The 27,788-nt window shown below is 52.5% G+C and overlaps 1 protein-coding gene across 14 annotated transcripts in view; it reads right to left on the minus strand.

Annotated features, from left to right (window-relative positions):
• ANKRD11 (ankyrin repeat domain containing 11) overlaps nt 1-27,788 on the minus strand; it is a 178,989-nt gene that overhangs the window by 90,246 nt on the left and 60,955 nt on the right. For 11 of the 14 annotated variants that reach the window (XM_049622676.1, XM_049622675.1, XM_049622677.1 and 8 more), the window contains exon 2: nt 18,217-18,298. The exons of 1 other annotated variant lie outside the window; for it this stretch is intronic. The gene's annotated coding sequence lies outside the window, so the exon portion shown is untranslated. Of the gene's footprint in view, nt 1-18,216; nt 18,299-19,132; nt 19,590-27,788 lie in introns of those variants that run through there. 2 more of the 14 variants (XM_049622668.1, XM_049622684.1) reach the window with 2 other exon arrangements.

Genomic DNA, 27,788 nt, shown 5'->3' on the forward strand with positions numbered 1-27,788 from the left:
GGGGGGCTCTCCACACCGTCAGGGAGGAGCCTGCTTAGGATTCTCTCCCCTGTCATCCCCCTCCTCCGCTGGCAATCCCTCAAAGTACAGTTTAAACACAAACAAACCAACTTAACTAGAGTCACGCGAGGTGCCAGGAGCCTCCAGAGGTGAGGACTGCCTGTGGGAGAGGAGAGACGCCAGGGGAGACCACGGGTGGCAGACGCGTTTGGAAGGCAAGAGGAGGACGCTGCGCACAGAGCAGGGGTGACGCGGAGAGAGAGCAGAGCAGGGCCAGCCAGCGGGCCCCTCAAGCGCCTCAGCAGCCGCGCGCCCGCAGCGCCACGGAGGCGAGGGACCTGCAGAAAGAAAGCACGGAGAGTTCAGGTTCTGGTGGAAACCGTCAAACTCAGAGGTCCCAGGCCCTCAGTGCACCCCAAGCAAAGACACGACAATGATGCCACGGCCCGGCGCGCCACGGGACACCAAAGAGGTGCCCAATCTGAGAGCGGGGAGAAGAGCCGGGACGGCGGCGGGCCCTTGTGGGGTTGAGGGGAGCACGAGGTCGGGCAGCATCTGTGAGAACCCAGAGAAAGGGATCCCTCACCCGTGGGTTCCTCTCCCACTGAAAACTGTTCAGAAACACAGGTGGCGGTGACAGTGACACAAGTCTGGGAGTTCACAGATACCATTCACGGTGCGCTCCCAACGAGTGAGCTGTGAGGTCGGCGTGCTCTGTCGATAAGGGGGGTTACGCACACACACGCGCGTGCACACACAGACACACACAAGATGTGGAAATGAAGACTTTTCCAGGGGCGCCTGGGTGGCTCAGTCAGTAAAGAGTCTGACTTTAGCTCAGGTCATGGTCTTGGGGTTCGTGGGTTCAAGCCCCGCGTCGGGCTCTGTGCCGACAGCTCGGAGCCTGGAGCCTGCTTTGGATTCTGCGTCTCCCTCTCTCTCTGCCCCTCCCCTGCTCACACGCTGTCTCTCTCTCTCTCAAAAATAAACAAACATTAAATTAAAGGGGCGCCTGGGTGGCTCAGTCGGTTAAGCGGCCGACTTCGGCTCAGGTCATGATCTCACAGTCCATGACTTCGAGCCCTGCATTGGGCTCTGTGCTGACAGCTCAGAGCCTGGAGCCTGTTTCAGATTCTGTGTCTCCCTCTCTCTGACCCTCATGCTCTGTCTGTTCATGCTCTGTCTCTCTCTGTCTCAAAAATAAATAAACGTTAAAAAAAATTTTTTTAATGAATAAAAAAAAAAAAAAAAAAAAGAGTTTTCCGGATATACAGAAGCTTCAAGAACCTACAAGAAGCAGAACGGCGCTACAAGAAATGTTGGTGGGGTCCTTCAGCTGGAAGGAGGACACTGGGTGGAAACAGGAGTCCTCGTGAAAAGTGGGGCACCAGAAATCGCAACGACACAGCCAACACCTCAGACTTCCTTTCGGAGGTGGTCTCTTGTTTAAACAAAACAACAGCAATCTAGTATGGAGTTTGTTACTACAGCAAGGCAAAGTGTAAGAAAACAGTTGCAAAAAGACTGGGTGAGGAGACATGGAAAGGTACCATTGTCAGGTTCTTATGCTACGTAAGTGGTACTGGACAGCAGGCTGAAGCCCAGTCATGTCAATAATCACATTAAGTGTCAGTGGTCTAAACCCCCATTAAACATAAACTGGGAAAGGCTGCCAGTTGGATGTCTTTAAAAGGCAAAGCCAACTCCGACAAGGTGGCCTACAAGAAACCCTCTTTAAACATAGAGACAGACTGGGGGGCCCCGGGGACTCAGTCAGTTAAGCGTCGGACCCTTGATCTCAGCTCAGGTCATGATCTCAGTTTGTGGGTTCGAGCCCCGTGTCTGGCTCTGCACTCAGAGTGTGGAGCCGGCTTGGGATTCTCTCTCTCCCTCTCTCTTTCTGCTCCTCCTCTGCTCATTCTCTGTCTCTCAAAGTAAATAAACTTTTTTTTTAATGTTTATTATTTGTTTTTGAGAGAGAAAGAGAGCATGAACAGGGGAGGGGCAGAGAGAGGGAGACACAGAATCCAAAGCAGGCTCCAGGCTCCGAGGTGTCAGCACAGAGCCCGACGCGGGGCTCGAACTCACAAACCACGAGATCACGACCCAAGCTGCAGTCGGACGCTTAACCGACTGAGCCACCCAGGTGTCCAGTAAATAAACTTTTAAAAATAAATAAGGACAAATTGTTTAATCTGAAAAAAATGGAAAAGGATGCATGCTAATCCCAGTCAAAAGAGAGAACAGGCAGTTCAGTATCAAACAGAGTAGACAGCAGAGCCAAGAGTATCACCAGAGGTAAGGTCACCTCGTAGTGAGAAAGCGGCAGAGTCATCAAGGCTGTGACAGCCTCAAATGCACGAGCCGCTAACAACCGAGCTTCAAGATAACTGAAGGAGAAACTGATGGGGCTGCAGAGAGAAATACACAAAACTGCCAACCTCGCCACAGAGCTCAACACCCTTTTCTAAGTGACTGATGGGACGAGTACACAGAGCGTCTGTAAGGAGGGGGGACCGCCCACCCCTGAAGGACAGTAATGAGACTCGTGACCTGGACAGTGGGTTTAGGGTAGATTTCCCCCCTTTTCATGTTTTATTGTATTTTCTACAATAGGTGGAAAAGGGAAATAAGAAAAACCATGTTTGTTTCTTTTCTGAGAACTTCACAATGGACCTCTTGGCCCATTTTCTAAACAAAAGGACAGCATGGGGCACAGGCTGAGGTGCCCAGGTCCCAACTGAGGAACGTTTGCTGAGGATCGGCCTGCAGGCTGCCGTGACTGCACCGCAGAACCTGGCTGCACAGGCTGGTCTCTACTCTGGCAGGGGACAGCCATCGGAAGTGACCCAACACCATCACCAAGCTTGTCGTCATAGACAGCCCCGTGCCCAGGGCCTACCTGTGCTGCTGAATGCCGAACTCCTGGACCAGAACACTCCCTCAAGGGTGCTTTTTTCTGAACACGAAGTTGGCGGGGGGGTGGGGGGGGACACGACCCACTGGAAACAGATTTTAGCCAATTCTGTTACCTAAGCAAGAAAACACTTTTGAGAGTGAACCTGTGTCTGACCTCCCCTGACTATTCGAAAACCTGTGTCTGACCTCCCCTGACTATTTGAAAACCTGTGTCTGACCTCCTAGCATCTGAAATAAATGAATGGCCCTCTGTCATGTCATTTAGCAAAGGCATTTGGATACCAATTTACTCCTTCCTCATGGACCTCAGATGTGACAGAGCTTGAGTTTGATAAAACCAAGTGAACAAGATGCTTCAGCATCAACTCTGAGGAACGACTAGACAATTATCTCAAAGCAACTATGGGCATGAGCCCATACCCATTCCAAAAGCACTTCCCCCACGACCCTGTACCTGCTCCAGCCGCCCCCCCCCCCCACTCCAGCAAGAATCAGGGGGCGGGGTCAGGGGGAGAGCGGGCAAGGGTGTAGCTTAATCCACACAGGAAAAGCTGAGAAAAACTAAAAACTGTTCATGGTGACACATAAATGTGTCAAGTGAATGAGCAAAGGGGCGTCCAAGGGTGTGACGGAGCCCTGTCCAGAGCTGCGTGGCTCGGGTCTGAATTCACTCAGCTCTGCTACAGCCAAGGAGAAGCCTGGGGACACCTTCCGTTCGGGTTCACTTGTTCTGTCCTTGTGTAGCCCATCCCTCTCGCCCCCACCCCCGGAAGGAAGTCAACTTTACAGGAGGTGGGGTGGCACGGCCCACAAAGAAGAAAGGCCTGTTTCGAGTTGAAACAAACAAAAACAACTACGAAATAGGGTTTCAAACTAAAGCCTCACCACAAATATTTGGAAATTAAACGTGACTCTTGGATTCTTCGGAGTGGGCTTCAGTCTGCAAGACACCTTTGCTCTTGCTTCTTGAGACTATTTGAAAACCCTAAAATTGCATAGGGAAAAATAACACGAAGACTGTATGAGCTACACTTATTACGAGGTTTACACATGTAATAATGTGCAGGTTAGAACACAGGCATCTCATTTCCCAAAACAGGAAATGACCTAGGATCCTGACACGTTATCTGCTCAAAGAATCTATGATGGCAGGAGAAATTACTTCTATACCTTTCTTTCAATTTCTTAAAGAAAAACATCAAATCTGCTTGCTGAGATTATTACGTTATGCTAGGGTGAGTCTGCTGGTTTGTTCTGTCATAAACCAATCCCGCTTCATTTTCCTGCCCCTGCTCCCTGTGTGCACACGCGTCCACACACGCACCTGCACACATCCGGTCCCGAATGGTCTCACAAACCCTGGACACCCCTTGCCAGGGCCCCTTTTCCCACAGGCGTCTCAACTCCATAGTGCCCAAACCACAGCTTCTCCAACCATCTCCCCCTTTCTGTGTCTCCTGTCTCCAAGGGACGCCACTGTCCTTCTGTGACCATACCTCAGGATCTGCTTGCCCTCCTTCCAAGCCCACATTCTGGGAGGCCCTCCCTCAGGCCCTCGGTCCCCGAGCAGCCATGGAGTCAGAGACTCGTGCCTGCCTCCCGGGCTCCCTGACCCACAGCCCTCTTGTAACATATGCTCCTGTCCAGCCCCCTTCAGGACGCCTCCTGGTCCGGCACTCGGCGAGCACTCTGGGTGACACATTCCACACCTGGAGACCTGGCCAGCTTTTACACGGCATCTCGCGCTACCAGAGGCTACACATTTACTCAACAGGAGGAAATACGTCAACGAGAAGTTCCATTTTTATGTGTACAAAAAAACTGATGCCTAAGAGGAATCACAAAGAAAGTTCTCTAAACAGAGACGCATTTAATTCTGAGGGCTACAAATAAGAAAAGCGCAAACTCCGTTTGTCAAAAAGGGAAGTGGGTCCTGACCCACAGCTCTGATTGTGCATCTCCGACGAGGCTGGCAACTCCCAGGGACGCTGCTCCGCGGCCCCTTTCACCACGTCCCGACGCGCAGCACGCTCCCGCCAGGCGCTCGGCAGCCTTGCGCACAATCCAGCACGGAGAGGAGGGGCTCAAGGGTCCTTGCAGGACAGCAGGCCCCCTGGTCCACCCCACGACGCGGCCACATTCTAAGACTACAACCCCACCCGGGCTTCCGGGTCAAGGAAAACAGAGGGCCCCAACCCCGCCGAGCCCGCCACACCGCTCTCAACCACCAACGAACTCTTGCCAACACAAAAATGCCTATGACAGAAAAAGTCTTTTCCTATATGGAAAAACCCGAAAAAGATCGTTTCCTGTATGGAAATCATATTTTGAAGATATGTACAGGATTTGACATCACAGTTCAGAATAATTGGCCTAAAAAGTCAGAAATAGGAAGTTATTGAGGTACTGACTAAAAGGTCCAGGGTCCTTCTTCCCAATTAAGGCAGATCAGCTCCAGCATCGATGGAAAGTCTGATTCACGGCCTCATCGCAGCCAGTTCAGAGACAGGAGTTTTTAGAGAGACCGATATAAGTGGAGTACACAGAACTTCCTAACTTTAACAATTTCTCTTACTGGCAATACGTAATGATGTATTTTAAGTTATTGCAATCCACGTCATCTTTAAATATCCGCAAGATTTGGAAAAACATAGACAAATTTTTTAATCCAGTGGCCAGGTTGACCTAAAAGACAAGACTAAAGTGAGCGGAGGGAAAGCACATGACTTAAGGAACCCAAGAGAATCCGTCTAGGACAGCAGGTGCGGGTCGGCTCCGAGGAGGGAAGAGCCACGCAAGGGGCTTGCGGGAGCCCCGGGGAAGGGCAGTGCACAGGCGCAGCCCGCGCCGGCCAAAGGCACAGTCAGAGAGGCAGGGAAAAGAGCTCTGTGAGAGCCGCACACAAGTCACGGATGTGTGCCGGGCCCATGGGCGCGTGCCCAAAGACAGATGATCTGCACGGCCTCATTTCAAGGGGGCAGAGTTTTACGTTTCCACGAGGGCTCCAGGAGGGGCTCACCACCCAGGGTCCACAGAGTCAGGAGCCCTCTGAAAATGTAGGCTAACGCATGTACTGTGGGGAGAAAATACACGACCAGACCCTCCTAAGCCTGTAAGTGTCCAGTGATAGACAAACACAGGCAGACGTGGCTTGTTGAGCTGTATTTTCCCACAGAGACCAAACAAACAGCTTCAGACAGCTGTTTCCAAGGTGTGGTTCGAGGACCCTACAGATCCCCTGCAGCCCTTTCAAAATGTCTCCCAGGAGAACGCTGCATTTTTAGCTGGGGTAATATTTGCACTGATGATGCAAAGTTGACGGTCTAAATTTTGCTGAAGAACCTCCAGGATAAAGCACTACTTATTAATTTCAGTAGATCCCAAGTCTCTATGCTTCTGGTTTTTATATCCCACGCGACAGAGAAGTATGCAGGAAGCACTTCTGTATACCAAGCAGGTGTCTCCAGCACAAACACTTTTCCAGGGCACATGGGTTTTATGTGTAAGAGTGACTGACATGCAAACTCCAGCTATCCTGCTGTGGCATCTGGCAACTCACGTCTGGAAAATAACAAAACAAGCCTGCCATTACAAGGAAAGCACCTAATTTACTGCCAGTGCAAAACTTATGCACGGTCAAATGTTCGAATTTTGGCGCCCCCCTCCCCGCGCCCCCCCCCCCACCCCCCACCCATGCGCGGACAGCTTCTGACAGCTTTCAGGCTCATCTGAGGAGGGGGCGGCTGCAGAAACGAGAGGGACTCTCGGACATGATGAGAGGCAGGACATCAGCATCTGGAAGATCGAAGTTAACTCAGCACAAACCCAAACTCACACCACCAACGCACACGGCTGCAGAACCGAACGGGAGGGAAGATGCAGTCACAAGGCTGGACAGACCAGGGGGCTCCAAGGAGCAGCGGCCCCCCGGCCCCCCACCCCTGGCCAAGGGGAGCTCCACGGGACTGCTGACCTTCAGCACGCAGACAGCCGTCTGTGGAGTGTGGGTGTCGTTTCAAAGAACATCTCCAAAATTAAGCCAAAATGATTCCAGTACCCTTCCCTCTTCCAACTACACATTTTCTTTGCTTACTTTAACCAACTTTTTATTTCGGAAAATGTAGTTGTTTTAGCAAAACCGTGTTATACAGTGGGTTTGTTATCCGTGCTTTTAAGTACAATTAGTAAGCAAATGTTTTATTAACAGACATACCTATTATACATACAGACAAGAGTTTTTTGGACTTCTCTGTGTTTACAACATAAAGGGTGTCTGAGCCGCACAGCATGAGGACAGAGCCCAGGAACAAAAGGAGCGTGGCGATGCCACCGCCCAGGCCCCGCCTCCATCACACAGCCTGCCAGGGCCCGGGAACACTGTCCCCTGGATGAGACGAGAGAAAAGGTGTACGCATACAAAATCTGAGTGTTTAAAAGAAACGCTGGCTTCCAGACTCCTTGCGGGGGCTCCAGATGGCCTTGTTCCACAGGCACCACGGAGGTGTGCCTGACCCCACCCGCTGGACCTTTCTGCACCCGTGCTCCTGCAGAGACAGGAAATGCAGCCACCTCTGACTGAGGTGTGTGGAGACCAGAGAGCGTGCCCTGCGGGCTACAGGTCAGGCACACAAGGAGCCAGCCTAGGGGCCTCTGGCTGAGGCACGTCTCTGACTTCGTCCTTTTTGCTCAGCAAGAAAGAGACACCATTTTAAATTTCACAGCGTCCTTTTGTGAGCCCGACCCCAGTAACATCCTCTGAGTGTCAAGATGAAAATGATCCAGAATCCTGTAACGCAGGTGTCTCCGAATTTACAGACGAGGAAACGAAGGTCTACGTGGGAGCGGCGAGGAGGAGTGAGCTGACTGAGTCCAAGTCGCCCAGGCTGGTTACCAGCACCAGGCCAGCCCTCCTTCCAGTGATGTGCACTCTGCCAGCCAGGCAGGAAGGCAAGGAGGCCTGAGCGGCAATCCTGGTGCTGAGTCAGGATACAGAGCCTACTCCCAAAACCGACCAGAAAGGACCACAAGGCATTCTATGTGGTGACCAAGTGAATACAATTAAAACTGTTTACGGAGAATCTGGTGACATCTTGAAACAGATAAAACCCCCAGTGAACCCCAAGTGTTCTACACCGGGGTGGAGAATCGCGAGTCTAGTCTGCGGGAGAGAAGCTAAGTGCCGTGGACGTGGGCACACTGTAGGACAGACTCCAGTGCGCTTCCTAAGGGGTCCCGGCAAGGGCCTTGCACGTCTGTGGACCAGGAGGTGGCCCGCAGGGGCTCCAGGGAGACCACAGCCTGGGGCTGCCCTCCCTGGGAGGGTCTCCTGAGGTGGACACCTCTTCAGACTGCTGGGCAGACACCTGAGCAGGACGTGCGGAGAAATGCAGGAGGGGCAGGAGAAACTCGGCCCCTGCTCACCCCAAATCCCACTCCTGCCCCAGTCCCTGTCCACCCCCAAGCCCCTCCCCCCCAAGCAACAACCTCAAGTTACGTTTGGTCTGTTTTAAATTCACGACAACCTGGAGCACGTAGGTCTGGCCAACTGTGAAGGGCCCGAGCGCGGGCTCTCTGGACGCGGGGACACTCCGGGTGGGGGGTGCGAGGCAGGCTGGAGGCGCAAACCAGAGACCCCGTGGCGTCACCCGTCGGCTGTGGAGAGTGCACCGACTGGGTCACCCGGACGAGGTGGACGGTGGGAAACCGCAGCGATGCTTTTCCAGTAACGCGCACAGCAATCCTTGGAGCTCCACGGTGTGAGAGGTAAAACGCTTGCCGCGAAGCCCTCGCTGCCAGGAAGACTCCCCCTGCCCCGTGCCCGACAGGCTCACTCTCTCTGCTCTCGACAGACTGTCGAATACCCAACACGTGCCAACCCGCACCAGGCACAGGGACGCTTCCAAACAATCACCGCGTGGCCCTGTCACTTGCCAGTCTCAGGGTGACCCTACGAGAACTCAGAACCGGTCTGTCCCAACCAACTGGCCTCACTTCCTGGACGGTCTGTGCTGCCCGGGGGGAGACGCCCCGATAGAAGCCAAAACCCCCCAGGTTTACAGGTAAACTGAACAACATTTCAGTTCCAGTTCAACATCTGTGGAACTTAACGAGCGTTCAGCCAGGATTAGGCAGCTGATAGTGGCTTAAAAAGTACTTCTCCATCAAAATGACGTGGTTTGTTCAACTTATTCTCTGTCCTCAAAATGACGTGGTTTGTTCAACTTATTCTCTGTCCTCATCGTTGACATGGATTAATCTTTTTTTTTCTTGATGATTTGAGATTGTAAAAGTTCTCCAGCTCTGGCTTAACAAAATTTTGCAGATCCAAAAGAAAAAAGGAAAACAAGTGCTTCCCCAAACAACAGTGTCAAGCACCCACACACAGACGCCCACAGCCTGCAGGGAGGGTGGAGAGTGCGCGCTGCAGGGCACACGAAGGGGCAGGGAGGGGCAGGGCTGTGCGGGGACGCAGCACCAGGGGCCAGACCCACGACAGGACCAGAAGCGAGGAGCAGCCGGCCTGGCCTCACTGGGGGGCAGCACGGCTCGCTGGGAACAGTCACCTGAGGAAAAGAGTCCTCTAGGAAGTCAGTCGTCGGCACAGACCTATGGGCCGGCGGTGCCCCAGCCTTGGGAACACAGACGCCCCAGGCACCTGTGAGCCTGCACAGCGCAGGCCCCAGGAAAGGAGCCAAAGGGAGAACACCTGGTCCTGTGTGAGGCTCCTCGGATGTCACGGGACACGGGGCACACCGTCGCACGCAGTCCCTCTAAGGCCCTTCGGGAACGAAGCATCAGGTTAAAGGGTCGGAGGCAAACAGCAGGCCACGCTCTGTCCTGAGGCCGATGCAGCCCTGCCCCCGAGAGGACCCCCGAGCGGGAGGCGCTCCGAGCATCCCCAAGTCCACACCCCCCCAGCACGGGGTTTCAGGAGCGCCGAGGCCGAGGCCGGAGGCTGTGCTCCCCGGTCCCGACCCCACAGGGCTGTTCTGACAGCCCAGGTGGAGACAGTGCCACGTCAAGGCACTGCTGGGCCCTGGCTGGCACTCCCTTCTCTGGAGCAGGCAACGTGCGCTCCTTGGCAGGACCACCGGAAATGCGGCGTGTCGTTTTAAAAGAACTGAACGTCGCACTTGTGGAAAGCAGCATCTAATGGTTTCTCCTCTCCAGGAGGCACCTGGGCCACGGTCAAGGGCAGGAGCTTCCCTGCACACCGCCTGCCACAGCCTGGTGACACCTGGGCAAAGCGGGAGAGAAAACCTAACAAAATTTCTCTCCTTTAGCATTTCCTCACAGTCATTGTCTTTTTTAAGATTTTACTTTCAGTCATCTCTACGCCCAATGTGGGACTCGAACTCACAACCCCCAGATGAAGAGCTGCACACTCATCCAACTGAGCCAGCCAGGCGCCCTGTCCCCACAGTTCTTTCTAAATGAATCCCAGAGCAGCTCTTCCCCCAGAATCTGTGCCCTCAAATAATTTTCAGCAGCTTATAATAGATGCCCTACTTAGGTAATAAAGAGAAAATACACTGTGGTGCACATTTGCAAAACAGCTAGTGATAGAGCAGTGACTTCCCTACCACACTTCCTGGGGACAGAGCCGATTACGTTCAAGGCAAGGTGTGTGCCTGGGGCTCCTTATCAGGAAAGGCGCTACTGGGTATCCTCGGGACCCACCCAGACACCCACCCAGACACCCCAGGCACTTGGGGCGCTATGCCCCCCTGTGCCCCCCCCCCCAGCCCTCCCCCAGACTAGATGAATCATGGTGAATCTCAACTGGTCTCCAGCAAAACTTCAACCAGACAATCACCAAGGTCCTGAATCCAGTGATGCACTTTGTTTTCTGTTTCTTAATTACAAACACACAGCAAGGGGTTAGTGCAATGAGTCAGAAGTCCACTTACTCTGGACTAGCACATATAGAACAGCCTCCAGGAAGACCCATTTTACACCCACACTATGACCACAGCACTGTCCCCAGGCCTCACACAAAAGCAGGGGCACACGCTTATTAACAAGGGACAGGACCACCCCCCTGGCACTCCCTGCAGTGGGGAAAAAGAACCCAGTTACAAACCACCCAGAGTGCTCTTGAACTTACAGGCAATCCTGGAGGAGAAACAGAAGTTCACAGCCCCCAGAAGGACGTGAGCTGTGGATAAAGGACACTGTGGTGAGGGAGACAGACGCACCCCTGCTGCTCAGGACCTCAGGGGACAGAAAGGGCAAGGACAGCGCGCAGTGGGACAGCAGACTTGGAGCAGGCAAAACGCAGCACATGCCTGCACAGAACGATCAGGAGAAAGACTTCCTTCAACAAGACGGGCCTAAGCGTCTCCCCTGAGCTCACCAAGCACAACTGAGGACACGACACAGAGCCGTGCCCCCCGCCAGGCTGTGCCCCACTGGGGTGTGCCGGTTCCAAAACAAAGATGCTCCGGGAGGCAGCGGCAGACAGCAAAGAGAGGAGAGGTGAGGGGCGCGGAGAGAGCGGAAGGGGAGAGGATGGGCAGGGAGAAACTCAGAGAGCCCAGCAGGACTGACCACTGCCACGTGCCTCTCCCGCTGTCCCGGCCCCCCTCCCTGCCCCTGGGCCACTGACAGCACAGAAGGAGCAGAGAAATTCACGGCTTTGTTCACAGGCTAACATTCCATCTTCATTTAACTTATTAAAAAAAAAAAAAAGAGCCAGACTGATGGGTCATGGACGAGGATCTCATAAACAGTGTGGGGGAAACCATGGTTGTCCCCCAGCAGCTACAGACACACACGGTGGTGCTACTCCCCCTCAAGTCGACCCTGGACACCAACAGCAAGGACTCCCAGACAAACGTGCATGCGTGTGACCACGGCCCCAGCTGGCAGGGCTCTGAGGGTGTGGTTCCGGTTCAAAAGTATTGGGTACACGCAGTCAGCAAACCAACACTGGGTGAGCTGCCGGCCAGGAAACCTCACACTGGCATCGGCCACCGCAGGCCTGTACGAGGTTCTCCACGGACGAGGCCACGGCCCTCACGACGCGGCTGCACTGTGTAAATGCCAGGGGCAAGCCTTCCAAGTCTACTATCTCTTGCGTTCGCGTAGGGACCCGAGACTCGAACGCTCACTCTGCCACCGATCAGCTACGGCACCTCGAAAACCCTACTGTTCAACATCTTTGAGGCCTAGAATCTTAGGGAAAAAATGTGGAGGGGCACCTGGGTGGTTCAGTCGGTTGAGAGTCTGACTTCAGCTCAGGTCACAGTCTCACGGCTCGTGGGTTCGAGCCCCACATCAGGCTCTGTGCTGACAGATAAATAAATTAAAAAAAAAATTTTTTTTTAATGTGGAAAATGCTACCTATTTTCTCGGGAAAACCCAAGAAAAGTAGGGGGGAAAGAGGACGTAAAGTGAGGTAACTGGGAGATGCGAGTCAGCAGGTGCTCTGGAGTGAGATTCCTCTACAGGTGGGGGACACAGAAGCCCAACCCTGGCCTCTGGTGAGGTGGTTCCCAGGGAAGACTGAACAGAAACCCCAAAGAACAGCAGACCTGGGTGAAGGGTGCCAGAGAGCCAGCCCACAGAACAGGGCCAGGCAACAGGGGACTCAGAGGAAAGGGCTTCAAACACAAAGGGATTTTTTTTAATGTGAGCCGACACACCTGATCATAGCTTTTCCTACAAAAACCAGTCAAAATAGAGTTTCTCTAGCTACACCGCCCCAGGCTCACCTACAAACCTCTGTCTGCCCCAGACACGTCTGTGGCCACGGAACTCAGGCCCAAAGACTGGCTCCGTGATCCCAGGCTGAAGACCAGCCAGCGGGCTGCAGCGCCCCATTCACAAGCGTGCTCGGGGGGCCCACTGTGTCTCCGTCCCTTCCCCACGAGCTGTGGCCGGTATTCCCGCGGGTCCCCTGTAAGTCGCTCTGCCCACGAAAGTGCACAAGCACATTAGAAAACGGGCGCCGACGGTGTCGGGGGAGGTGAGCCAGACTGCAAACTTTTGAAAAGAACGAAAATGGCTTTTTATGTGAATGGAAGTTTTAATTATAACACTGAAGTTTAAAACACGGTGTTTCCAGGCCAGGATACCCTGGAGCTCCACAGGGTTTCTTCAATCAAATGTGGTCACACCTCAACGGGCGTCTCCATCTCCTTCGCACTTCTCAACGCTCCGTGCTGCTCTGCTACCGGGCCGAGGTCAGCACAAAACAGGCACCGGACCGGTCACCTGAGCACCACCTGACACTCTTGTGGGATCACCTGCCTCCAAGGCAGCATCTTGTCAGCCACTAGGATGCAGGGTTTAACTCTGGTTCCCACTAACAAAAAATGAACCAGAACAAACTGTAAAGAGGCTGACTGCATCCAGGAGATGAAGAAAACGGACAGAGGAGAAGACTCAGGAGAAGCAGCGGCGGGAGCGACTCGGCCAGGCCCACAGAGCAGGTGCAGGACGCCGGCCCAGCTGGGGCGGCCACCAGGCGAGCGTATCCCGCCCCGCCCCCGCCGGCCCCCAGAGGCCCGGAGCTGCAGGATAACGCTGTCTTCACCCACCGCCCCCCAAAATTACCCTTCTGCCTTTCCGCCCTCCAAAAACACCCAGGGTTCACACCGATGCTGCTCCCTTCTGGTGTTCAGAGATGGACAAGGGACCCAGGGTTTATTTTTTCCAAGAAACAAAACCATCCGTTGGCAAAAGGTGACAAAGTCAAAAGCTTTAAAAGGCAAGTGTCATTTCATTTCCCAAGAACCTTTCCTCGTTTCCCTTACTTCTTTCCCTCCTTCCCTATTCTTGCCCAAGCAGAATGTCCTCCAAGCCCACAGGAGCTTCCACCCAGGTCCAAGGCGGGGACATCCAAGCTTCGACTGACGGGGGAGGGGACACAGAGCTACAAAAGAGAACACGGAGCAGTCAGTGTCAAGGAAGAAAGCGCATGCGCACGCACAGTGCATCCGTGTCTGGAAGCAGAGCCTTCCACGCCGGGTCACACGGCGAGCAGAGCCCTGGCAGCCGCCCGCTGCCAAAGTCAACACGCTCTGCCCGCCCGGCCTCCACACTCGGCTGCCTTCGAGCCAGGTGCCCAGGAGGGGGACCTGCCTGGCCCGAGGCTCAGGACTCCGTGCTGGCACTTGCCCCGCAGTGGCAAGCACGGTCATGTGGGGACGGCAAAAGTTTCTGGGGAAAAGTGCATGGACACACTGTTAATTTTTATATTAACCAGAAAACACGCATTTAATGAATTCTAATTCTAATGACATCTAATTTACGTAGCTGAAGGGAGCCTAGTCAAAGAGTATTCTCTAGAACTAAATACACAATAAAAATTTATCACACTAAAAAATTCAGGAAATTATACTGGCACAATTAATTAGCTAAACATATCTCCAAGCAAAGTGTGCTTTGTTATCTATTTTTATTTTTTTTTTTTTCAACGTTTTTTATTTATTTTTGGGACAGAGAGAGACAGAGCATGAACGGGGGAGGGGCAGAGAGAGAGGGAGACACAGAATCGGAAACAGGCTCCAGGCTCCGAGCCGTCAGCCCAGAGCCCGACGCGGGGCTCGAACTCACGGACCGCGAGATCGTGACCTGGCCGAAGTCGGACGCTTAACCGACTGCGCCACCCAGGCGCCCCTGTTATCTATTTTTAAACCCTAGCAAAACCTCTTTGTTAAAAACTCAAATGAATTAGCATCAGGACCTACAAGTTCCTTACAACCTGCAAATCCAACCCAGCACTGCTCACGGTCCGTGGCGGCACGTAGAGCTCACGGGCAACCACTTGTGCTGTGACCATGAACTGCTCCTAACGGCCAAGGCAAATCGGGCTGGCGGTCAGGTCAGAAGAACTTCCACTCCTACCACACAAACTCACGAGAGCCTCTCTCTGTTCCAATACCGGATGGCATCGTACTCTGGGTCCAGAGGGCGCCCTCCAAGCTTGCTGCTCGGGTGGGGTCCCTGGTGTCGCCAGTGCACGGACAGCCGGCACAGGGGCACCCGGTTCTACCATCAGCAAGACTTCTGGTCCCTGTGCTTGGAGGACACAGGCCACGTGCAGCCATGTACACCTCTCCACATTGAGTACCACCTACAGGGACACCCAGCTCAGCATCACATCCAGGGAACCTGAAACTACGCCCTGCAAGTTCAGTGTTTCAGCAAGTCACAAAGCGACCATTTTTTTCTATTCAGAGGTGTTCAAACTAACGGTATAAACCATTAAAATCTACACCTCTGTTCATGTAAACACTACCTGTGGGGCACCTGGGTGGCTCAGTGAACGCACTGAGCATCAGACTTCGGCTCAGGTCATGGTCTCGTGGTTCGTGAGTTCGAGCCCCACGCTGGGCTTGCTGCTATCAGCCCAGAGCCCACCTTGGATCCTCTGTCCCCCTCTCTCTCCCCCTCCCCCACTTGTGCTTTTCCAAAAATAAATAAATATTTAAAAAAAAAAAAAACACAACACTTGTTTTATTATTATAACATGCTACTTTCAGAAATTATTTTGTTTTTGGAAACATAATTCCGAACTCCTGTTTCGCAGCAAGCATGAGTGTAACACTTACACACGCTGCCAGGGGTCAGGGCCGGGAGACAAGTCTGACTCACGTGCACACACTCTCCCCTACCCCTGGTGAAGTGGGAGCCGCTATGAGCCCTGCTCTGGAGAGGCAGGGACCCTCTACCAAGAAAGATGTTAGCAAAGCAAGAATCACACCAGCTGTCAGCTGAAACTAGCTTTATGCTAAACAAAGGTTTAAAAACTTATCTGATTATTTTAAAGCTTACATTTTCATAGAGTTTTATTCCCATTTACAGGGCCACTTAATCTCAGAAGAAATCTTTAAGATGGGTGTCACCATTACCGCTTCACAGGGGAGGAGCCCAAGGACTGAATGCAGAAAGCCAAGTCACAGAGCAGCCCGGCACATACAGGCTGTCTCAGACCCTGTAACAGAGTCATGCTTGAAACAACTCAGGGCGGGACCGGCCCAGAACCATCCAAACTGGGCGCCTAAATGATGCTCAGACAGAGACGAGAGCACAGGATTAAATACTCTGGGATTTAGCAAGCCCACCTCTTCTCCTACCTGACCTAAATGGCTCATATTCGACCTTAGGGGGTCAAAATGAAAATTAATTACTGATGTGAATAACCGTGAAAAACTACTAGAGAGCCTATAATCATTCTGTTTTTCAGATTCTGCCTTTTGATTCCAGGAATGGTCACGGAGGGCAGACCTCAGCAAGCGGCACACTGCTATGGGCCTGGCCCTGCTGCCACACACAGCGGGGCCACTCCCCAAGAGGTGGCCCGGCCTCCCTGCAGCCACAACACGCCTCACATTAACAGGAACCTTTATCTTTATTCAATCCAAACACTAGTCTTTTCTTTAAACAGTCCTTTGTTAAAAGATTATTACAATCAATATTACCTGAGTATTTATGGTTCACGGAAGTAATAAATGGCATGAGACACCCTGGGTTATTCTTGTGATATGGTCAAAAAAGTCAATCCTTCCTATGTTGAAAACCTAAATGTTAACACATCTATTAACTCCACACCCCTGGGCCAGCCCAAGAATTTGCCGGCAAAGAGTTGCTAGTAACTTGTTTTCTTTTAATCAGGAAATACATTATTTTGAATCACCAAAGACTTACTAAAAGCCTAATTTAAGTGACGTTTCCTTTTTCCTCGTTATAAATTAAGACCAACATTACAGTTTTCAAACAAACACAGAGCTCAGCCTCCGGTGTGAGTGGGTTCAGTTCTCCCTCTGCCTCACCTTTTCCTTCTCTCCTGGACCTAGTCTCTCCGTGGCTGCCCCACTGCCTATGACAAACACACACACACCACCACCACCACCACCACCACCCCCAGAGAAACTACCCTGGGGAGCCCCCCGCAGGGTGTTACAAAGCACCCCACCATCCCACCTGATCAGCAACGCCTCCACTGGCCACACTGGCTTCTTTCTAAGCATTAACCATCCTGCAGATTAAGGGAGGACAATTCTAGGCCTACTCTCAGGGGCATCCAAGATTCCCGTGCCGTCAAACCTTATCGCCATTTCCAAGGAAATACTTTGGTCAAGTCAAAGGGACAGGCCAGGAAGCTTCCACGAGGCCTGATTCAGTGATGGCTGAGATAAAGGACACTCCACACCAAAGACGCAGAGGGAAAGGTCTCTTTCATGTCTGCTAGGAACAACAATGCAAAATGGGTTAACACATCCTTGGATGGTTCGCTTTAAGACACTAATGCCTGGCGTAGGTATGAGACACGAAAATCGACCGAGAGTTTTCTTTTCAATCTTTAGCGATCTACACTCCAGAGGAAATAAATGCCTTGCAGCGCAACAATGTCCCCAAGGTGGGGAGGGGACTCGGTCCTGGAGCAATAGACGCCACACCGGACCTGACCCTGGGGTCTTCGGGGGTAAAGTTGCCCCTCCTCTCAAAAACCTTGCCAGTGGTTCCCAGAAGGAAGCAGCAAGTAAGCAGGGCAACCTGGCCAAAGATCCCATTCCTTACCCACCAACCACAAGAGCTGGCCTCGAGCTTCCAGGGATACCGCCAGTAGCTGCCCAAACACACAGGACACCAGACCTGAGCACAGCCAGGCCCCCACTGCTTCCCCCAGAGGTGGGAACAATCCTCAGACTCAAAAAGCTCTTCTTCACGCCAGGTGTTCATGCAATGTGCACAGAGCACAAAACAAAGTAGTCAGTACAGGGTCCCGATGGTCTCCAGACCCCTTGAGCACAGAGCACTTTAGATAAAGAGGTTGAGCAGGGGCCCCTGGGCGGCCCAGTCCGGTGAGCGTCACTCTTGATTTTTGGCTTCGGTCATGACCCCAGGATCGTGGGATCGAGCCCCATGTCAGGCTCCAAGCTCAGTGTGGAGCCTGCCTGAGATTCTCTCCCTCTTTCCCTCCCACCCTCCTCCCTTTTCCCCTGCTCACGCTCTCTATCAGTCAATCAGTCAATCAATCAATTAATCAATCAATGAAAATAAAGAGGCTGAACAAAAATAAACCCCCTTCGCGGGCCAGTCTACCAGCCTGGGCTCCACAGAACCGTGTCACTGGGATACCAGAGTGCCGGTTATCAGCCCACAGTTCACCACCACTTCTCGGAGACACCCTCATCTGAGTGAGGTCCAGGACAAGCCCCACAACACCCGGCCAGCACTATCAAGCCCGAGAAGGCCCACGTGGAAGTCCAGCATGATTTTCATGCCCCTTCTTACAAAGCAAAGAAAATAGCAAACTGATGAATAGCAGTGCAATAAAATATTTACCGATTCCATAGCTGAAAGCTGACGCTGACGAAGACTGTATCTGAAATCCAAGGGGGCGCGTCCCCGATCGTCGCTGTGTGTTCTGAAACGAGAGAGCAACATCAGCTTATTATACGTCTCTACCTCAGGTCTCTGTCTCATCTCAGTCTCTCCATGAGGGGCAACCACGTACTTCCCTGCCGGCTTCCTTCATGTCACGGAACTAAGCACAAGAGGGTTTGAAACGTGTGTCTGGCTGGTGTGGGCTACAAAGGGAGAACGGGCCCAGGAAAGATGCTCGCGCTTGATGATTTGCGTCAGGACACCATCCAAATGGGAACCTCTGTTCTCAGTAATGCTTCCTGGAAAGCAGTGCCCGGAGAGGCCAGGTTCAGGAAAGAACCCTCAGTGGCCTACGGGTCTCCTTGGAGATGGGGCTTCAGGACTGGGACCTCGAAGGGACCATTCAGAGACTTTTCTCTTTACGTGGAATTTGACGGAAATCTCGCAATTACTAAGGCTTTGTCAAAGTTCTGCATTTTGCATCTTCTAGGGACATCCTGTTGCGGGCAGAAGAAAACGCAAATTCTCCCTCTGGCTCACAGAGCCCCGATGACCGGCCTCCCACAGCACCTGCTGCCCCCCACCCCGTGTTCAGCCTCCACCTGGAGGCCTGAACCTTAACAAATAAATCAAGTGGCCGCTGGGGCCTTGTCAGTAAGAAAAGGAGAGATTACGGCACAGTATCACAAAGAAACCTGGCTGAATAAAACTGTATCATCTCCTAGGAGGGCTCTGAGACCTTCAAGAATAAACCAAGACAGTAACAAGAAAAAACACCACTAACTCACAACCCTTTTTCCACAACCCCATCAGAACATCACACTCTCTTCTGTCTCCAAACACATCGAAAGTATGGAGTCACTAAGGGACTCACACTGGTGGACAAGAGGCAGGAGAAGGCTCTGTCTCAGACACGGCATTCACATGAAGCAGGATCCCAAGTTCCACCCTCAGGGTGCTGAAGATCTCTGGTGTCTTGGCCAGTGCTTACAGCTGGGTGTGTTTGCAAACACAGAGCGAGGGTTTTCTGTCCCTGTATTCCTGCACAGGGCTTCTTGAAGCTGGCACGACCTCAAGCACTGATAAACACAAGCAAGGAAAAGCAAATCCCAGTACACCACACAGCTTGGTTTTATTGAAAAGCAACAAGTATGTGATTAAGCTTTTCAATTTTCTTTAAAGACAGTTACGGGGGCGTCTGGGTGGCTCAGTCGGTTGAGCATCCGACTTCAGCTCAGATCATGATCTCACAGTTCCTGAGTTCAAGCCCCATGTCGGGCTCTGTGATGACAGCTCAGAGCCTGGAGCCTGCTTCGGATTCTGTGTGTGTCTCTCTCTGATCCTCCCCTGCTTATGCTCGCACGCTCTCTCTCTCTCTCTCTCTCTCTCTCTCTCAAAAATAAAATAAACGTTAAAAAAAAAAAGTTACAGAACAACACAGAATGCATGATGAATACCTACACCAGGAATACAGCAAATAATAACATCTACCATTACAGTTTTGAAGAAAATTGAGGTAGTCTTAATCCAAGGCTTCTCAAACTCAGCAGCACTGGCATTCAAGGCTAGGTCACCCTCTGCGTCCTGGGCACTGGAGGAAGGTGCTGACTAGCAGTCCTGACCTGGAGCCCACCAGATGCCAGCAGCACCCCCCAGGCTGTGACCACCGGAACGTCTGGGGACACTGTCACAAACCCCCCTGAAGGGCAGAGAACCAGGGCTGTACATCCACCTGCGATTTGACAAAACAGGAAACCAAATCAGGTTTAGTTGTCTGTGGTCATGCAGGGAATTCAAAGCAAGTTGCAAAGAGCACCCAGGTCTCCTAAATCCTCGTCTAAAAGTCTTATCAGTCTAAGGGAAAATGCTTTAGGAATTAACCCAATTATGTCTGGAAGACAATGCAAATTAAGAGCCTCCAAAACATTTATGCCTTTTGGCAGAGAAACCCCATTTCTGAGGAGTGCACACCGAAGAAACATTCTGATACGGAAACGGCTTCATGTAGCATACATGTTCACATCAAAACCCCTGCGGCCACGACAATCAGGCTCCGTTGTCAAACAGAACTGCACCGGACCGCACCGTTATTGCGGGCTTACAGCTACAGGGGTTCACAGGGCACGTCCCCCCCCCCCCCCGCCCCAGATGTAAAGAGATCGGTGAGGACAGAGCACAGGCGAAGACCGCGGAGACGTGAAAAGCCAGTGTCCGACACAGCTGGTGGGCGACTGGGAGGGGCTGAAGAAGCACTCCACAGACGGGGCAGGGGCCCACCCCTGTCTGAGGGCAAGGCCGTCACGACGCACGGCCTCGCGGAGAATCCACCTAAAGCAACAGGGAGATGTTCCCGCCGAGACTGGCAGGATGCACGAGGCAAGAATCACAAGTGCCGAAGTCTGATGTGTGCCGTCTGTGCGAGAAAAACGACACAGATTCTTTACTTTTTATTCATTTATCATGAGAGAGAGCGTGAGCGAGGGAGGGGCGGTGAGAGAGACAGAGACAGACTCCCAAGCAGGCTCCAGGCCGCTCAGTGCGCAGCCCGACTCAGGGCTGGATACCCAGGACTGTGAGGCCGTGACGTGAGCTGAAATCAAGAGTCAGACTCTAAATCGGCTGAGCCACGCGGTGCCCTGAAAATGAGTTTTTAAAATAAACAGATGCATAGCCATAAAGAAAATCAAAAAAGGGAAACTCTGTAGACCAAACACTGGGTAATTCCAGAAAGTCAGGAGAATCAAAGCATGAAACCAAAGCAGAGAAAGTGACTGGGAGCGCACTGTGAGAACGGGGGGGGGGGGGGGGGGGGGGGGGGGGGGGGCGTGGTGGGGGAGGGCACAATCACAGGAAGTGTACAAGACCACATTGTACAAAACCAGCTAGCTTGGGGAACCTGGGTGGCTCAGTCAGTTGAATGTCCGACTTCGGCTCAGGTCATGATCTCACGGTCTGTGAGTTCGAGCCCCGTGTCAGGCGCTATTGTGACAGCTCAGAGCCTGGAGCCTGCTTTGGATTCAGTGTCTCCCTCTCTCTCTGCCCCTCCCCTGCTCGCTTGCTCTCTCTCTCTCTCTCTCTCTCTGTCAAAAATAAATAAACACTAAAAAAATTTTTTTAAAAAAACAAAAACAAAACCAGCCGGCTCTTCCCAGGCAGGACCAACCCAGACTCCACCAACCACCACCCCACGCTGCCTTTCAAGAGGTTCCCCAGCACCCCGACTCCCTGCTCACCCTCAATATGGTACGTCACCACGAGGAACAGTCTTTTAAACATCACGCGCACACACACATCTTGAAATCCTGATTAATGAGGACATAAAAACAACTTTTCTGAGGGTCTAAGTCAGGAAATAGTACCAGTTATCTCCAGCTCTTAGCAAACTCATCGAATTCCAAATCAGCATCATGCTCTAAGGGCAAAACTCAAAAGAAACACGAATATGCTGGTATCTGCCCATCTCTGGAGTGCAATGCTGACCTCACCATTTTATGCCAGGGTCACGGGCAATGGAAACACGAAGATAACAGCAAAGGGGGCGGTGACTGTTCCACCTCATTGGTGTGAAGAGGCTCCAGCAAAATGATGGCTCATTTACTTGCAATCTCCCACAACGCTTACCCGGCTCTACTCCTAGAAAGCGAACAACCTGAGGACAGACCACGGGACACCGTGTACCAGCCTATCTTCCGTTACACAGGAACTCAGAGTCAGGAACGGCTCCCCTCGTTCTAGGCAAGTGCTCTCTACTCCCGCCCCTGGAGCCCACGGAAGACAGGCAAGCCTTGCAGTGACAGACCTTAACAGAAGCCACATACCAAGCACATCAGGGACACAGACAGGAAGCACGAACCCACCCTCCACCAGGCACCACAGCAAAAGCCTGAACTGAACGGGGCCGTCCAGCTAGAAGATTCGCCTTGAAAAAGGAACATAAAACCCAAAGAATATACCCAAAAAAAAAAAAAAAAAAAAAAAAAGCACAACGCAGCAAAGCTACCGGATACAAGATCAGTGTACAAAAATCTGTTGCGTTTCTATACTGTGGCAAGAACAAAATCTGAAAGGGAAATGAAGAAAACACGGTTTACAACAGCATCAGAAAAAATACTTAGGGACAAATTTACCCAAAGAGGTCAAAGACTTGCACACTGAAAACTCTGCCTTAAGAAACCAAAGACGACCTATGTGCGTGGACTCCCGTGTTCGTGGCCTGCAGGAACTAAGACGTCAGCACGCCATGAAGACATCGACAGAGTCGCGTGCGGTTATAAAATGCTTTCCTCCGGGGGGTGCGGGGGGAGCCCAGTCAGTCAAGCCTCGTGGTTTCGGCTCAGGTCACGATCTCACAGTTCGTGGGTTTGAGCCCCTGTATCGATCGGGCTCTGTGCTGACAGCAAGGAGCCTGCTTGGGATTTTCTCTCTCCCTCTCTCTCTACCCCTCCCCCACTCACTCTCTCAAAAATAAATAAATATTTTTTAAAAACGTTTTCCTTTAAACATCCTATCTAGTGCAACTTACAGAACTATAAAAGTTTTCCAGGTTTTTCTTTTCCTGAAAGGGTGATTTTTTTTTTTTTTAAATACTAGAGAGAAACTCCTCAGACTATCAACCTCTGAAACAAGTGGATTAAGATTTGAGAATCCCTAAACCTCTTTAGTCCTAAAAGTTTAAGATCCTTCAATATACAACATAACATTGTTTCCTTTACAAACACACCCCCAGGGGCACCTGGGTGGCTCAGTCCAAGGTCCAACTTCAGCTCAGGTCATGATCTCACAGTCCGTAGGTTCAAGCCCCACACTGGGCTCTGTGCTGACAGCTCAGAGTCTGGAGCCTGCTTCAGATTCTGTGTCTCCCTCTCTCTGCTCCTCCCCTGCTCTCACTATGTCTGTCTCTGTCTGCCTCTCTCTCTCTCTCAAAAATAAACAAACTTTAAAAAACAAAACAAAACACCCCCAAAGGGGGTCAGTGGAGTAGAAGACTCTTGATCTCGGGGCTATGAGTTTGAGCCCCAAGTTGGGTGGGTGTAGAGATTACTTAAAAATAAAATCTTTAGAAAGAAAAATACGCTCTTTTCCTTCAGTGTATTCTTTTCATGGAGAACATGAACCCACTGCAAGACTTTGTATGGCTGGACTCCTAGGACGCACGGCACAACACAACCTAAGGGGTGGGGAGGGAGCTGGGGGAGGCGCAGGGCTGTGAGGACCCAGCTGGCACCCCACGGAGCGGAGACAAGCGGAAGCAGGCGTGCTCAGCTCCGATGCTCCACGTTTCGCCGACTGTACTGTGTTGTGTAATGAGGACAAAGCTCAGGAAGCATCTGTGGAAGGAGCAACTGTGATCGGGCGCTCTGCACTGCAGCCCCGACCCCAGCCCTGCGGGGTGAGTCCGCTGTCCTGAGGCCCAGCCCATGGAATGAGAGGAACATTGCCAGAACCAATTAAACTGCTTTCTTAAGAAAAACAAAGGGGAGTTTATTCTTTACATGGTATCTTTTCCAATTTACTTTTAAGTTTATTATGAAAGAGAGAGACAAGACAGCACGAGTGGGGGAGGGGCAGGAAGAAAAGAGAGAGAGAGAATCCCAAGTGGGGGCTTGAACTCATGAATCTTGAGATCAGGACCTGGGCGGAAACCAGGAGTCGGATGCTCAACTGACTGAGCCACCCAGGCGCCTCTCTTTTCCATGTCTATCTGGACTTTTTTTTTTACTTTTTAATTTTTTTCAGTTTATTTATTTATTGGGCGGGGGGGGGGGGGGGGCGGGGACACTCCAAGTAGGCTCCATGCCTTCAGCGCAGAGCCTGATGCCGACTCACAAACTGTGAGATCATGAGCTGAGCAGAGATCGAGTCCGACGCGTAACCGACTGAGCCCCCCAGGAGCCCCATCCACAAATCTTAATGTTAGTTTGTGCTGGCTGGACCCCTCCCCTTCTACTTTCTGTCCCATCACGAAGGCAGCCGCACACCTGGCGGGAGAATGAGAAGTGGCGAGCCAGCCAGTCGTCCAAGCCCCATCCGAGGCTTTTGGCAAAGCCTCCCCGGCCAGCAGAGTCCACATGCAACTCTGTCCTCCCACTAACACAACGTCTAAACCCAGGAACTCCCACTTGGGTCTGCTTCTTGGTTAGGAATCATTTAGAGGATTCTGGAGTAGCCAAGGTGAAGTGCAAAAGACAAGTAAAAGCAAGCTGGCCCGAGTGCCTGCGACCTGACACCCAGGTGCACTCACGTCCCTTCTGTATGAGGTCTGACACGCAGGATGGTGGCCCCAGCGTGTCCCTACCACTAACCTGTGCCTCGTCCTCCCAACACTTCACTCACCTCGTGACAACCCTACCGGAACAGGACCGTTCCATTTCTCTGATGAGAAACCAGGTTCTAAAAGGCCGACTCATTTGCCTCAAAATCAGGAGCAAACTCAGGCAATCACACACACCACACACCCCCCCCACGCCCCCACCCCACCCCCGCCCCCCATGCACACAAGGCTCCTGGAGAGCATTTCAAGTCCACAACCGAGACAAAGCCCTCCCGCGCCTCCAACGTGACACAATACTGGTGCGGACAAGGAGGGAGCTCAGGCCGCAAGCATCCAGGGCAGGCCCGCTTCTCCCTCCCTCTACGCCAGGAGTGGAGCTGCCGCCCTCTGCGCCCAACCGCCCCCACCCCTTCTCGAACCACTTGGGTTTCTCTCCCCAACCCTACTAACACTTTGTTTCACAAGCCAGACTTCCTCCTCCACTTGCTCCTTCAATGCGGCTCCCCGCCTCTCTCTGGACGATCTTATCTGCCTCTGTGGCTTTGATAACCACGCCGTCAAGTCCCTTCCGCGTCTCCAACTCAGAGTTCCCCGGTGAACTGTCCGAGTCCAGCCACGTCACAGCCGCAGCCACCGGCACACTGCAGTGCACACGTGGGCCCCCGAGGCGGCTGTGACTGCTGCGTTTCCTGCCCCAGGTCCGGGTACCCGTGTGTAGACACTCATCCAGATTAGAAACCTGTTGTCCCCTTGTCTCTGGTGTCCAAACGTCACCTGACAAGTTCTGTCAGTTCCAGCTTCTCAGCACAGTCCTCCCCGCTGGCCTAGCTCCCAGCTCAGCGGACGTCCGGATTTCTTCACTTACGCTATCAAGACAGCATCTGTGTCTCTACTCTGACCAACTCACCCCACATTGAGAACTGAACTTGGCAGGTCTGAATCGCCCCTCACGCCTATGGGAGTCACCGCACCAGCAAGTATAGTACGTCAGTGTTCAAATTTCAAACCCAGAGTGAGAAACATTTTACATCACGACACACACACACACGCACGCGCGGGGCTGCGTCAGTTAGGCGTCCGACTCGATTTCGGCTCAGGTCATGATCTCACAGTTCATGGGTCTGAGCACCACATCCAGCTCTGTGCTCACAGCTATGGAGGCTGCTTGGGATTCTCGGTCTCCCTCTTCCCCGCCCCTCCCACCACCACCCCCCACTCTTTATCTTTCTCTGTCTCAAAATAAATAAACATTAAAAAAAGAAGAAGAAGAAGACGCACGTACACACCAAGACACAACTGCAGGGAGCTGTCCCGCACAGCGCCCGGGAGTCTCCCACTCGAGCCTAGGCCGGCTGCCGTGTCGCTTCGTTTTGAAAGCGGGTGCCTCCCACCCAGCTGACTTCACAGGCCGTCAGCTTTCCTAGAGTGGACAGGCACCGTTCTCTACTTTCCTCTCGTGCTGCCGTCCTTGGGAGACCTTCCCCCAGGGCCGCACCCCCCCCCCGCCCCCCACACTGCAGGGCAACCACTGAGCTAACCTCGCAAGGCCCTGCACAGCCCAACACCATACCCAGGGTCGCACGGGTACGCCAACACTGAGACCCAGCGCGCAGGAAGCCCTCCACCGGGAGCCTCAGAGCACAAACCCGCCGGCGTACTGGCCAGCCTGGAAACAAGCCTCCTCACGCAGAAGCGCGGTCCCAACAAGCCTCCAGCCTCTGCCTCTGAGAAGCTGTGCGCTTTGCAGGCAGCTCATACTCATTCTTCGATCCGGATGAAAACTCACCTCAAATACATGTAGTTTGGGACAAAACCGATTAGAAATTAAGAATACAGAAAGAAGGCTTGCCCCGCAGAACATTTCACTAGAAGCCCCAGCTGAGTGGCCAGGCCTGGTCACCTCCTAACCCTCAGGCGATTCATCTGGACACAGCTGGCTCCTCAGAGTTTTCTGATTCTGCATCACCTACAAATTAGTACATTTCTTTACGTAAAGTGTCCAATTTCTCCTTCAGGTTACTGCTTCCTGACAGTGCAAAAACCCCTCTACGTGCCAAGTTACAGACCACTTTTCTCCTCCACCTTACTACCACCTACGAAGCTTTCAAAATGTATTATTACCAAATGGAAAAGAAGCATCATGGGCGCCTTGGTGGCTTAGTGTGTTAAGCGTTCAACTCCTGGTTTCAGCTCAGGTCAAGATCTCACGGTTAGTGACTTCGAGCCCCGCGTCGGGCTCGGTGCTGACAGCTCGGAGCCTGGAGCCTGCTTTGGATTCTGTGTCTCCCTCTCTCTCTGCCCCTCCCCTGCTCGTTCGTGTTCTCTCTCGAAAATAAATAAACATTAAATATATATATATATATATATCGCTCACTAGTCCGAAGATTAAACTCTTTGAACTCTCAAGTTCAAAGATCTCCCTCAAGGAGCAGCGAGGGAGAGAGACAGGGATGAAGGGAGAAGGAGGGCGCCCAGCCCACAAGGACTGCATAGAAACCAGTCACACTTGGAAAAGAGCCAGAGAGATGTTTGGGATCAGCACAGGGCAGTCATGCTCACTGGCTGTTGTCTGTAACCACAGCGCCTGAGGGGAGACACCCACACAGGACGCTGGCCTCCAAATGCAGAAGCTTCCAGGAATTTAAGACCCCCCACTGTCCTGTCCCACGCACTAGATGGAAACAGGGCCCGAAATGCAAACAGGCATTGAAGGCAAAGGGGATGCCTGCTGAGTCTCAAAGACTTAAATCACCTGTGATTGATCTCCTACGTATTTCTACCCCAAAAGATGCCTCTGCGAGTCTGTCGCTGGGGGTAAGGGTGGTAAACTGTTAGTTTTGTGAAATGCTTCCCCAGCAAATCTAATAATAATCCCCGATCTAGTCCCACTGTCCCATCCAAACCCCCAATTATGCAACTGTGGAAACAATCGCCAGAAAGCAGCGTTCCTCAAACTTGAGAATTCTCGTTACCCTTCCCTCCAGAAGAAGTTTAAGAGGCCTCATTTGAGGAACAGGCCAGAGAAATGAGAAGATCCCACCCAAGTGCCAGGAGCAGCGGGCCGGCCGCGGGCTCGTGTTACGACATGAAGGGCCCAGGCTGCTGGTCTATGGACTGTGCCGCCCTCCACACCCCACGACAGAGGTCTCCTGGGTCCAAATCTGCTCTGACGGACAGGATCAAACCGCTACTTATTAAAGGCTGGAACGCGGATGGGCAAAACCACTCACGCAGCCACACCACACGTGACATCAGAGAA

This window comes from Panthera uncia (assembly GCF_023721935.1).
Source record: "Panthera uncia isolate 11264 chromosome E2 unlocalized genomic scaffold, Puncia_PCG_1.0 HiC_scaffold_20, whole genome shotgun sequence".
In the NCBI taxonomy this organism is placed as follows: Eukaryota; Metazoa; Chordata; class Mammalia; order Carnivora; family Felidae; genus Panthera; species Panthera uncia.